General features: G+C 29.9%; 1 pseudogene; it reads right to left on the bottom strand.

Moving 5' to 3' along the window:
- Window positions 1-386: 386 nt before the first annotated feature.
- LOC145583808 (uncharacterized) lies at window positions 387-13,527 on the bottom strand (annotated as a pseudogene).
- Window positions 13,528-13,962: the final 435 nt, after the last annotated feature.

Genomic DNA, 13,962 nt, shown 5'->3' with positions numbered 1-13,962 from the left:
AAGTGTTTTTGTTAAAACTTCTTGCTCCCTTATCATATAAGTAATCAAGCAATAAATAATTGTTTTATATGAAGAAAAAAATAACACAAACAAATACATTTAAGGTCCAGCCCAACACATACAATGTTTGAATAAAAGTTAAATTATTTGACTCTAACCACAAAAATCTAATTAAAGTACTTAATGTCTTTCAATCTCTACCTACTTCGTCCATTAGTTGGGCATTAATAAAAGTCCATGAATTGTAGCACTGCAATGTAAAAATTGATTACAAAAGTTAGAGAGTTTAACAATAAAATTAGAGAGTTTAACAATGTAGATTTAAAACAATGTTAGCAAATGATGAATATTAATTTATATATTAATTAGTGTTGAGTAATACCTTCTCATGGCAAATTTTGAAATACTTCTTTGTATACTACATTGTTTGTAGTGTTAGCAATATTTCCGTCCTTATCGCATATTAGAACCTTCAAACCTTTCTTGTTTGTAACTCTGGAGATTGCAACATAAAGCTGACCATGACTAAAAATCGGTCTTGGTAGATATAAACCAACATGTGAGAGTGATTGACCTTGGCTTTTATTTATTGTCATAGCAAAACAAACTACCAATGGAAATTGTCTACGCTGAAGCTTGATTGGCAAAGTGGTAGTATCCGATGGGCTTAGGACCATTCTAGGAATGAACACTTTATGCCCAATGTTACTACTTGAAATTATTTTGGCTTCAACAACATACTTTCCTAGCTGAGTTATCACCAATCGGGTACCATTACATAAGCAAGAAGACTGATCAATATTTCTGAGAAGCATGACAGGAACACCAACCTTCAATCTTAGCCGGTGATTTGGCAAATCGGAGCATCTAATGGTGTTTAAGAACTCGGGTGGATAAAAGTCTTCAATTCCCATGGTTGTATCTGCTTGACATATGCTATCAGAACTCAAGTACTCTATTTCTTCACCTAGCATTAAAGATAGCAAGTAATAATCAATAAAAATCTTATATATTAAATTAAGAAGTAATCATTTATAAGCAAGTAATAATTTAAACTTTATCTTCACCTGGCATGAAAGATAACATATAATCATTTATAGCTTCAACATTTTCGTGAGTTGGTGCTAAAATTGCTCTTTCTTGAAAGTATTTTGGATCCCACAAATTCTGAAGAATAGATGGATAAGTACTATCGACAATTGCTTCGATCGAATTTGTTGCTTCCTTTATCAGATTGTCATCAGGAATTTCTATAGTACCTTTACCATCATTTGGCTCTCCTACCGTACCATCTCCAATTTTTAATATCCACTCTGAAAATTCTCTTATATCTGTATTACTTGAATTTGATCGTCCTACTTGAAGCCTCATATTTCTTGTCAATTTTAGGACCTCACAAAAATTCCACAAATAAGATGAATTGATTGTTGCAAACACGATGTCTTGTCTACTTCCCTTCGAGATAACTGGAAGGATTTGTCGAAAATCTCCTCCAAAGACAACTACCTTACCCCCAAATGGTTGCTCTGAAGGCCTTAAAACATCTCTTAAACTTTTGTCTAGTGCTTCAAAACAGAATTTATTTACCATAGGAGCTTCATTCCAAATGATAAGCTTTGTCTTTTTTAAAAGCTCCGCCAAATCACTTCCCGATTTTATATTGCATGTTGAGTCTTCCGTTACATTCAAAGGTATTTTAAACCTAGAGTGAGCTGTTCTTCCTCGGGGAAGGAGAAGTGATGCAATTCCACTTGAAGCAACAGGGAGCACAATTTCTCCTTTGGATCTTATAGCAGCGCATAGAGTTCTCCAAATGAAAGTTTTACCCGTGCCACCATAGCCATATATGAAGAAAACACCTCCCTCATCTTTTGAAACCGCACTCATGATTTTATTGTACACCTCTTTCTGCTCATCGGTAAGACTTGAACAAAGGGCCTCATGTTCTTGTTGTAATGATGATCTATCATACTGCAACTCATCTTGAATCAACTTGTTTCTTCCTTCTGACATTAGCATATCATCTGGAAAAGGTATCATGGGATATTTTCGAAGTGTGCTACCATTACTTTGCAAAAAAATTTCTATTTCCGATAAAGTGAAATTCTTTAGCTGATCATCTGTTAACTGCAAATCTATAATATAGTTGAAATTATGTCAATGATTTGCATTAAAGCTTATAGTAAAATTGTGAGGTACGTAGTACATAATTATGTATACTCAATTATGCAAATGTATTGTTAAAACAAAAAATGGAAATGTGCGACCAAACGTACAACTAAACATCCAAATGCATCAAGGAAATTTTCACGCATCTATCCTTCTCAAAGTTAACATGGCCTAATATATTACAAAAAAGTAAAGTAGTGTAGATATTTATAATTGCATTCACATGCATGAAAATAAAGAATAACATATGAAAACCAAAAGGATATAACGTAAAATATGTAAAATAAAAAAAAATAAAAAGTCTTTTTTTTTTAATCAAAATTAAGTTAGTTAGGTGTAAAAAAAAGGTTTCAAAAAAAAGGAAAAAAAAAAGAACAAAAAGTGAGTTCGTTACGTAAGTCATGGTAATTTGCATTCACATGATCACATCATATTAAATATCTTATAAGAAATAGTAGTAATATTATATGTTAGAATATATTGATAAGTATCAATGTATTCTTATTGTATATTAGTTATAGTTATATATGCTTAGTGTATATTTGCACCAAAAAAAATATATGCTTAGTGTATATTTGTCTTCCATTAATTGTAGGAAATTAGGCCTACTTTATAGTTTACCATACGTAGCTTACAGTGTATATAATGCATTTGATAGGGTTGTTAATATTTGAGGAATTATCTTCTTTCATTATAAACATAATATTCTAGGGAGAACGAATGAGGAAACTAATTAAGATCTAAAATATCTTACAGATTAAGATAATATTCTTTAAAAAAAGGATATTCAAAGTATACTATTCTAATATTATATATAGGAAATTTACTTATGGTAATTTGCATTTGATTATATATATAATAGCCTTAGAAATAAGAAATATTCTATACATAAAATTGGGATATAAATTAAGGAATTTGCATTTTATAAAATTGATTCCATGAGAATTGCATTACAAGTTAGAGAATATATACATTGTACAAGTTATAAGCATAGAGTTACAGCTAGTGGAACGACATATGTTTATAGTATACAAAGACCCACCTAATAAATAATCCAAATCTAACAGCTTAAGAAATAACATATCAAGGGAATTAAAATGGTCACCTATATTGGCTATATATTATGAATGAAGTATCAAAAAAAAAAACAATCAAATCAATTCATATATATAGCTTAATCTTAATTACAAATTAACTATTAAACTTAAATTTAATCTCAAGTATTGACAAACAAATATTTGCTTACCTTGAATTTGTAGACAACGCCTTTGTTTGTGAAGAATATTCTCCGATAGTAAATGCCATGTCGCATTCCACACATGTTCTGGTCTTGATAGACTATCTGACAATAACAACAATGCAAAAAGGCTCCTAAGGTAGGTTGCAGTTCCCCAAAAACTTGCTTCCGTGATTCCATCAATGTACTCTTTGTCATCATCTAACAACCCTCTTGCATAGCAAGCTTCTTTAAAAGATGAGTATAAAACACCATTGACTGATCTAATATCTTCATAACATGTCGGACCTCTCACATGGTTCAACAAAATTCTCAAGTAGTACTTTTCACCACAACCTGGAGGGACATGATAAATTCTTCCAATAGAAAATGAACGTTGCCTTTCTTCCCACCTGCCTTCTTTCCACACATACTTTGTTGGAAACTCAACATAAGTGAGCTTTATAGCTCTTGCATCTTTTTTATTACATTCCATCCATGCCAAAAACTGAGATTTCCCAATGGAAGGTTTATTTAATACCGCATTTTGCTCACCAGGAAGATGAAAACTTAGTCTTTCGACAGAAGGAGTTCTATAATGCATGTCAAATCCGAAAATTCTCCACACTACTTCACAGGGTGAAATATACCTTCAAACAATAAATTAAATTAAAATAAAATTAAAAATAGATAATGGACTTCCTTCAGAAGATGAAGTTGAACAAAACATTTTCAAACTCTTAGTTCCATACATTATTGTTTTTGGATAAATTTTTAGTACATACGAGGTACTAATCTGTACTATACAATAGCAATATACTATAACAATCTAATCTTTTCTAGTAGGAGGGGAAAAAAGGCAATTCAATCATCTAATTGACCTAGTGACACTTGTAGTTGTTGTGGATGATTAAGCAAAGCATATTGTAACATATAAGCTTTTATAGCATGTTTTTAGATGGAGGCCATTGAACTCTTTTATATGCTTTGAGCATTAGCAATTTGTTTCACGAGCACATTTTTGCTGAAGACATGCAATGTTTCCTCCCTCCAATCAACAATCATAACCTTACATCTAGGAAATAGTCACATATTGTGATATCAAGAGCAGCTATAAAACGACCGTAGTATAAGCATGGTAAATTTCTGCCATTGACTAAGTACGTATTTTCCATGAACTAAATTTCATTACATGTGTAATTTAAATAAGTTATTGTGCAACTAAAATTTTAAATAAGTACATGAAATCATACTTGCAGTCGTAGTATGCTTGAATTTCATCAACATTATCACAAGGTCCTTCAGATCCTTTAGAAATGGCAGCAGTGATCCGATCATTTCCTTTATTTATATATTTAAATAAGTACTTGATCGACCTATGTTGATTACACCACTCAATGTTGATATGAGCACCATATTTTAGGAGGAGTGTTGGATTATATGGAACAACAAATCTGTTATCCAACTTTACTCCATTCTTTTCAATAAATCTTCCATTGTCTCGTCTTCTATACATCGGATACCCTTCTTCATCAACACTTGTTTCTTGGATAAATTTTTTTGGGAAATGTTTCGAGCACCTACCCTCTTTCATGCAAGGAGAGTTTCGATTTAATTCACCGCAAGGACCATGCATCATGTGATCTCCCACAACTTTATACAACTTGGGGTCTTGTTTTGGATCAGGAATTTCAGCATATATGATTTTATCAATTTCTTGATCATTAGAAATCTTGCTTTCACGATGTAAAAAAAGAAGAATGTGAGCATGAGGCAATCCTCTCTTTTGGAACTCTATTGTGTAAACCACTGAAATTATTAACTCAATTAATTAGTAAATAAAAAATAAAAAAATATATCAAAACATAATAAGATGCATAACTTATATAATTTAAAGTAAAAAAACCAATTTGAATTAATCATTTAAAATTTCATATCAAGTCGATATAAATCATGTCATTCTTTTATTCTTGATACCATCTAAATATAATATCCAAATGTTGTTATAAGTAGTTTGAGTTTGGTTTGAGCAATCCCTTAAAAGCTAGAATATTCCATTATGACTAAATATGATTGATAATGTTGTTGTAGAAACGAAGAGAGATGGAATTAATAGTGTCCCCCACTATCTTGTAAGCCTAATAAAAATCTTAACATTTTTATATGGTTACAACCATTTCAATATTCCTTTGAAGTTCAAGAGGAATAAGTCCACATTAAAACATATACGACATATTATATACATCAACATATAAAAGAATATCCATCACCCACTACTACCTCCAAATTAGTTTACTGCAAATTTTAGAAAATAATGATAATTTTTTTTAAAAAAATGCAATAAATTAATTTTCATGAGTATTGATATATTTTACTACGTATTTTTACTTTATTTAATCTAAATTTTCTTTTGCACTCTCTCGCAAAACCACATGAAACAATAAATTGACGAACAAATTAAAAGATATATTCAAACAGAGAAAAAGAGATGACTTACAAGCATTAACTTCGAAGGGAAATATCTTTTGCTCCTTTAGATCACTTATTAAGCGATCTAGCTTCATTTTAAAACCTCTACAAAGGATATCTGGTCTATCCTCTGGCCTCAAACCTCTCTTTTCAACGAACCTTGTGATTTCTGGCCATTTTGGATTACAAGTAAATGTAATAAATAAATCCGGATATCCATACCACTTGCAAAGGGCCATTGCATCTTGATAATTCTCCATCTTATATCTTGGTCCAGCCGTAAATGATGAAGGTAAAACTACTCTCTTTCCGGTGGAAGATGGCTCTGTGTCTCCTCTCATTACGGCATCAGCAAGATTCTTGTATAATTCTGATCTTAGCTGTTTTTGGTGTGTTCGGATGTAAGAAAGTCTCTCTGCCTCGATCATTGTATAAGCATCAACCAAAAATTGTTGGAATATTTTTTTGACAACAATAGTGTCGCGGCTTCATTGAGTCTGTCGATAATCCTAAATGCAAAAAACTCTCTCATACTTAGCCTAGACCTTTTCCTCGTAGCTCCAGTGTCCCTTAATGGAATATCAACCCTATAACCATCCTCACCATATGGAAATAATAATGGATATTGTAAAGCGAGGTAAGAAGGGTGTAACTCGTTGATGCGTTGAAGTGCACCAGATTGTTTCTCCACAATAATATCCCTATCTGTAGAACTTCCTACATCACCAACAATAAGTGCTGCCACTTCGGATGCACTTGGGAGGTTGTATGTCCGCCCATCTGTTCCCCTACTTCCGATAAGCTTTAGCTTAACATCTTGAGAAGCATTAGAAATAAAACGATCCCTTGCCATCCTAAAAGCTTGAGCAAGAGGGTTGTGTAGATCAAGCATAGTTTTGAGATCATTAATAATCCCATCATCGAAATCATCAGAATTTCTTAAATAGTTATGCAAAAAAAAAAAAAATTCCCAAAAAAAAAAGTGTTAGTATTATATTTGTAATAATAATATCCTTCAATTGAATGAATAATATTTCATGTATGAAAGATAAATGTTACACATCTCATATTAAACTTTCTGTTGGAAATCTCATTTTCAGTGTCATAGATGTACAATTGAGCAAATTTCGGAGATGATCCGGAAGTTGGTAACAAACTTCCTATCTTGTGATAATTTTGACCATGCAATCTAAAGGTATAAGGCCCTCTACCATGATTAATTGTTGAATCGATCCTTCTTCCATTGAGGTAAATGAGTGCATACTGTTATAAGGTCTTATGTTTTCTAGAAAATGGTTACTTCTAGGATCCTCCTTCTTTAAAAGACCATTAAGGGGTGGTGGTGGTTCTTTTAGTAAAGGTAACTGCACTTTTCCTTGCATACAACATAATGAAAACTTTGGATCTTTTGATGAGCCACGTTTCTTCTCTAATCGCTCCTCGTACCATAACATGGCTCCACAAAATTTACAAATACAAGTCGGATCTCCAATGTCCCAATACTCTAAGTAAACATTAAAAAAATATTGTTAGTTGAGACTTTTTTTTTTTTTTTTTTTTTTTTTTTTGCTAAATAGTTAAAATATTAATACGTTTTGTTGTAGATTAAATTAATTATCAATAGTTCATCAAAAGTACCTTAAAATTAAATAGATATATAACTTAAATTTAATCTCAATACTTATATTTGTAATATACCTTGATCTCCTTGAGTATATAATTATTAAAAGTGTTATTGATAGAAATTGAGTTATGGCTCATGTAACACGTCTTCATTTGCACAATCTAAACCTTCAAGCTATACTATATAAACTATAATATTATAGAATGAATTTGATTACTTACCAGTACTTGAAGTAGTAGCACAATTTTACATAGTACTTGTGACAGATTTTGTGATAGACCTTGTCTTATCTTGAGCCACACCATCACTTTGAATTCGGTTGTCAGCATGATTCGCTTCATGAAACAATACAAATAGTGATGATTAGCATAGATTAGTTGCTAAAATATCTTTTACTGTATCGTAGAAAATCACCTTGAGTGTTGCAAAAAAAAAAATTAAAAGTTACTATTCCATACAATTGAATAAATCTAATTACTTACCCGAACTTGAAGTAGAAGCAAATGTTGTACTTCTGATGGATTTAGAGTTAGACCTTTTCTTTGCTTGAGTACCATCACATTGGATGAAAACATCATTTCTTTGAATTAAGTTGTGAATATGATTTGCTTCATGAAAAATACAATACGTGAGGATTAGCATATATTATCAACAAATTATTTCACATATAAATTTTAGCTCATACACTATTGCATATTCAACACAAAATGTAGCTAAATTCATACTACGTACATCACATACTCTCAAGATTAGGATATTATGCATAGGAAGTCTCCACTTATACTATATTTATTATGAATTATTAATTGATGAATTAGAAGTAAAGTATGTAAAATATAAAATGTTGATCAAAATATGATGGACCTGACCATTTGAAATGTCACCCCAAAGGGATTCTCTGACCACTATTGAATGATTGCTCTCTTTGTAGCCTTGTTTTTGTTGCTTGGTCTGTAGAACCTAAATCAATAAATTAAATGTTAGCTTTGATCATATATACGTACTTGTAAATAGCGTTCTTATTTCATTTTGAGTACGTAAGAGATGTATGAGTATTGAAAAAGTACCAGAGTAATCAATTTCTTTTCTTTGACGCTTCCTTGTTAGAATAGCCTTCCTCCTTAGTCTTGCAAATTTCGCAAAATTTGGATCCATAGAAAAATCTTTTATAAAATGCAAAACAGATTAATTAAGTGTTTCAATTAAGATTCATGCATGAATTAAAGTTTACTCTCAATAATCGAGTTATAAGAATTAGTTCATAAACATGAAACTACTATATAAAGAAGTTATATTATATTATATAAATATGGGAGACAAATGGAATAAATAAAAGACAATTAACCACATAATGAATAAATTTCAACAACGGAAGCCATTGAAGACATGTCTGTCACTAATCACTACGAGCGTCCAAATTTTCCCTAATATATATAGAATTCAGAAAAAAAAAAAATCAAAATTCCCTAATTAGTAATGGCGCTGGCAAGTTCATACTATAATCAATACATCACCAAATACAACAAATCACTTTGAAATTGACAAAACCCAATCAAAATTATATAAGAGTTTAGATAAGTTACCTGTAATTAGTACTAAGCAAGTCGAAATTGAGAAAAATCAATCTATCGCAATTCCCAATTCGCAATTGTTGTTGTTCGTACAGTACACCAAGTCCACGAATTTCCTCCGTTTCTCGCAACAATTCAGTTCACAACATTCAACTGGGCATCAAAGAAACCAGAAAATTAAAAAAAAATTACAGAGGTTGAATAGTCATTAATGGCGCTGGCAGAGGAGTAGTTGGAGAAGATTAAAGAAAGTCTTGATTAAGGAGGGAAATTAAGTCTTGATTACCCGGTTACCAGTCATAAGGTTTGTTAAAAGAATATGGGTTTAAAAGTTGAGTTTAAAAATATTACTAATTTTCTTTGGATCTATTACATAACTTCATACGAATTACCATATATAATGTAATTTTGATATCTTTTATATTAAGTAATTTTTTTTCTTTACATAACTTTTATTATTTATATGTATACACATACTAAGATATTTTATCTTATAATTTCCTTACTTTACCTTGCATGTGCATATGTCTGGAATATTTTGAGAATTTTCAAACCTTTTTAACATTATATTGTATGTAGATGACGTAATTTGTAGAATAAGATACTTAGAATATTCCATTTTTTATTGAATAACTCTTTCGTTTCATATTAATCGCAACATTTTAACTATCACACACATGTTAATATTCAACTTTGACCATTGATATTTGTAATTATATTATTATTAGGAAATACAAAAGATTATCTATGTAATATATAAAGAGAAGAGGTGTTTTTGGTTGGGAATTTTTGAATGGACCATTTTACCCTCTCTAAATAATTTATTAACATTATACTTACACCTCCCAATTCTAATTGCGCCATGAATTATGGTAACTCATTTTAATCGGTGTATATCAAAATCATTTACTTACAAGTTTCCTTGAATTCACTTTGTTCTCATTGTTCTCCCAATTTTAAGTTCAAACCATTTACTTTCATTATTGGCTTATTGCAAAATTCACATTACTTTGTATTAATTGTCAAACAAATATTCCATTAAAAAAAAATTTGTCAAACAAATACTTCGTATTAAAGATTAATTACAAGTCTGCTACAATGTAAAGCTAAATAGTAAGGGTTAGTACTCTATTCTGTCTATTTTTATGTTGCTGAATTTAATTAAATCTAGAATACAAAAGTTTGTGTGAAATATTTTGATGTTTAGAGTTACTCCATAATTGATTTAACTTTGTATGCTTGAGAGTTAAAGCACAATGAGATAAACCATGAAGTGATGACAGAGATCAAGTGAGATTAATCTTTTACGAAGTAATTCATAATGTATCATAGTTGACCATGTACTTCGTATATATTTATTACATTCCTCTCTGTTATAATTTTTTTTTGTTGTGCACGCGCTTCTAAACTTGTTTAATATAATGAAAATATAAATAAAAACCAATCCAAATGTATTATACATGGCTACAGATGTTTTTAGTACAATGGTAAAAAAAAATATGGTCAAAGTATTGTACTTATACTACATTAGTGTCTCACATGGTTAAGGAATCTAATGTAAACTATATTCATTGATTATCACATTCAAAATATCATGCTATTTTTGTAAAAAAATAAATAAAAATATCATGCTATTAATAAAAATTGAAGATATAAATTTACTAAGATTAGCATATTATTAAGATAAAACCGTTCAAAGAAATACTCCATATAGTCATTGAAAAACTCATAATGTAGATAATTTATTTTGTATTCAAAATACTAACATTATTAAGAGGTCCTAAATATTTTTTATTATATAAAACATTAAAAGTAGCTGAAAATCATCCATTGTTGGTATTGTCTTCCTTTTCAATCTTAACCACGACCTTCTTTTTGTTAGTAGAGCGTTGTGCCGAACTTGTTTCATCATCAATCTCTACATTTGTAGCATCATCAAGAGGTATTTTTGTTGGAGTGACAAAGGATACATTAGGGTTTTCATTATCACATACAACGGTGGCCAATTCCTACAAAACACAAATACGGAGTATATATATCAATACATATTATAAAAAAAAAAATTAAAGTAGAGAATTTTGGTAGATTTTTAATATATGACCTTATCTTTGTCGACCGAAGATTTACTTGATTCATCAATAGACTCAATCTCCACATCCTTTTCCTGAAACATGATAAATTAAATAATAGCTTAAAGCTTTATTAAGGATAAATATTTATTGAATTTAATAATATGAATTATTAATTACCTGCAAACCACCGTTGACATCCAAGAATGATTTGATCAATTGTTCATCATCACTTATTCTTAGGACAGTATACTTATCCCAACTATGACTAAGATTGTATTTAGAGATATGAAATCGAAACAAAAATTTCCTATCGATAAGCATGTCAAGTTCTTCCGGAAATGAATCATCTTTGCCATCCTACAAATATATAAAATACATTTGTCACAATTATTGAAGAATCAATCGAAGCAAACATTTTAAAATAGTTGATAATTACTATCATTGGTCAAAACTATTATAATGAGTATATACAAAGCCAACATTATATGTGATTAAAATTATACACCTTTGATAACTTCGCTTTCAAATCCACTGCAGATATTTGTAAAATTTGATAAACTTCCCGATCAAACATAACAAAACTGGCAGTTCCACTATCATCCTCTACTATTATTGTAAGTTTATACCTGTAGAAAATGTTATTGGAACATGACATAAGAGTTGTTTTTTTAATAATAAATCCTAATCAAAATTTAATAACAATTGCAATTCAATAATATAACACCAATTACCTCGGCGGTGCAGATTTGACGTGTGAGTCACATTTTTTGCACCAATATTTTCCACCACCTTCATAGTCAACCTTTTTGTTACAATTCTTGCATGAGTTATAATACCACTTGCTATCATTTTCAATAGCAATAATAGTAGCATAAGTCACACAAAAGCATTCCTATCCAAAACTATATATTAAAAAAAAAGTTAATAATTTATTATAATGTCAATATAATTTCCAGCATAAAATTTTGTTTTATAAAACTTATATGGTTTACCTCATTAGTCTCACAAATCTCGTCCAGTTGCTTTCGTTCATTCAAATTTAAGAATTCATCTGATATTGAATGTGAATTTTGACTTGACAAGTGACTTATTACATGCGATTGTGAATTTTTTTCACCTTGAACACTAAAATAATAATTAAAAAAATATAAGTTTCAATTAAATTGTAAAAAAATTATAATGTACAATATGATAAACAGTGTATAATACCTTCGTTTGTAATCTTGCACCTCAGGTATATCCTCATTATTGATGAATAATTTTGTCGCCCATAATGAATTTGATATGGAAACTTCATCTAGATAAGTTATGATCATGGTAATTTTCTTAATACAATTATTAAATTTGGACGAAAATTACTTATCATAATATCAATATATATTTAATAAAATATCACCTCTAAAACTCTTAATCTTAGCAAATTGTAGTACTACAATTATGGGTACTTGGATGTCATCTTTAGTAGTAGACTCCGACAGTTGTTCAGCATATTTTCCATACGAGGCACAAGTCAGCTTGTTTTTGCTACAAAATAGAAGATAATTGTAATTGAAGTCAACACATAAAAAAGAGTTTTAATATTTATATAAAATTCCATTATACTTCGTATAAGTTAGTGCCTTATATGTATAATAACAAATATCAATATTGTCAAGTATATAGGCTAATTCGAATTGATAAATTCCTTACTGCAAGTCTTCTAGCTCAATTGTCAATTTGTGATTAGGAGTATCATTTTTTGAAATATTGATAAGATCGCCCATGCCGGTAAGCTCTCCAATAACATCTGTAATTATTTATAAAAAATATTAGTTGATAATTTAAAAACACGAAATTTATAAAAAATGGTTAATACATTGATATAATAAATCGTACCTACTAAAATCAACTCATTGACCTGTTGTTTGAAGATTTTGTCGAAGGACACAAAATCAAATCCGTATTGAGGAAGTTGTGCATCTTCACAATCCCTAACAATAGTTCTATAATATAAGTTCACTTTATATGCATGGCTAGTAGCCAAATGTTTGCCAGCATTAGTAATCATTCCGAAGCTAGAGATAATACGGGAAGTGCCCTCTTTCACAAGCCCTTCAAATCGTCGAATGAGTGATTCTTTGATAGTTGCTTGTATTTTAGATCCCTGCGTTTTAAACATTATCATATCAAAATCAATTTTGCATTATAATTTACAAGTAAACATATTACAAAAAGTAAACGTATATAAAAGAAGAAAATAATTATGAACCTATAATAGTGTACCTTCACATCAACTAAAATTAACTCAAGTGAGTTAATTTTTTTTGGATTGGAATAGTCAGGTTGATACCATAGCCTCACAATTCGGACTTTTATTCTCCATGATTCTTTAAGAGGGGTGAGATTAGATATCATAGTAAACGCCATTAAAAATATATTTTAACTTTGCCATTTTTTGATCAAAATGTGTAACAGAATATTATACCTTTTTGATCAAAATATGTAACAGAATATTATACCTAGGCTCTACCTAAGGGTAAGTATTCCGCTTTTCCGTATACAAGATGCCAAAAACGGATTAAGAAAAATTCAAATCATTGGCCGTGCAAGAAATCCAGAAAAAATTGACAAAGTATCAACGAAATTAACCATCTTAATTAAGTTTGCTAAGAAAATATGTAACATATTATGTAACAGAATATTATACATAGGATATTCCTTATTTTTTTGTTAGAATATTATCTTAAGTTTTTAGATATCCTAGATATTTGATCTTTCTCCTTTTTTGCTAGAATACGAATTACCATACATATGTATTTTGATATTTTTCCATACTAAGATATTTTGTCCTTATGTAACTTT

Source organism: Chenopodium album, chromosome 16 (genome assembly GCF_948465745.1).
Source record: "Chenopodium album chromosome 16, dcCheAlbu1.1, whole genome shotgun sequence".
Classification (NCBI taxonomy): domain Eukaryota; kingdom Viridiplantae; phylum Streptophyta; class Magnoliopsida; order Caryophyllales; family Amaranthaceae; genus Chenopodium; species Chenopodium album.
This window is presented reverse-complemented; position numbering and strand designations above follow the sequence as displayed.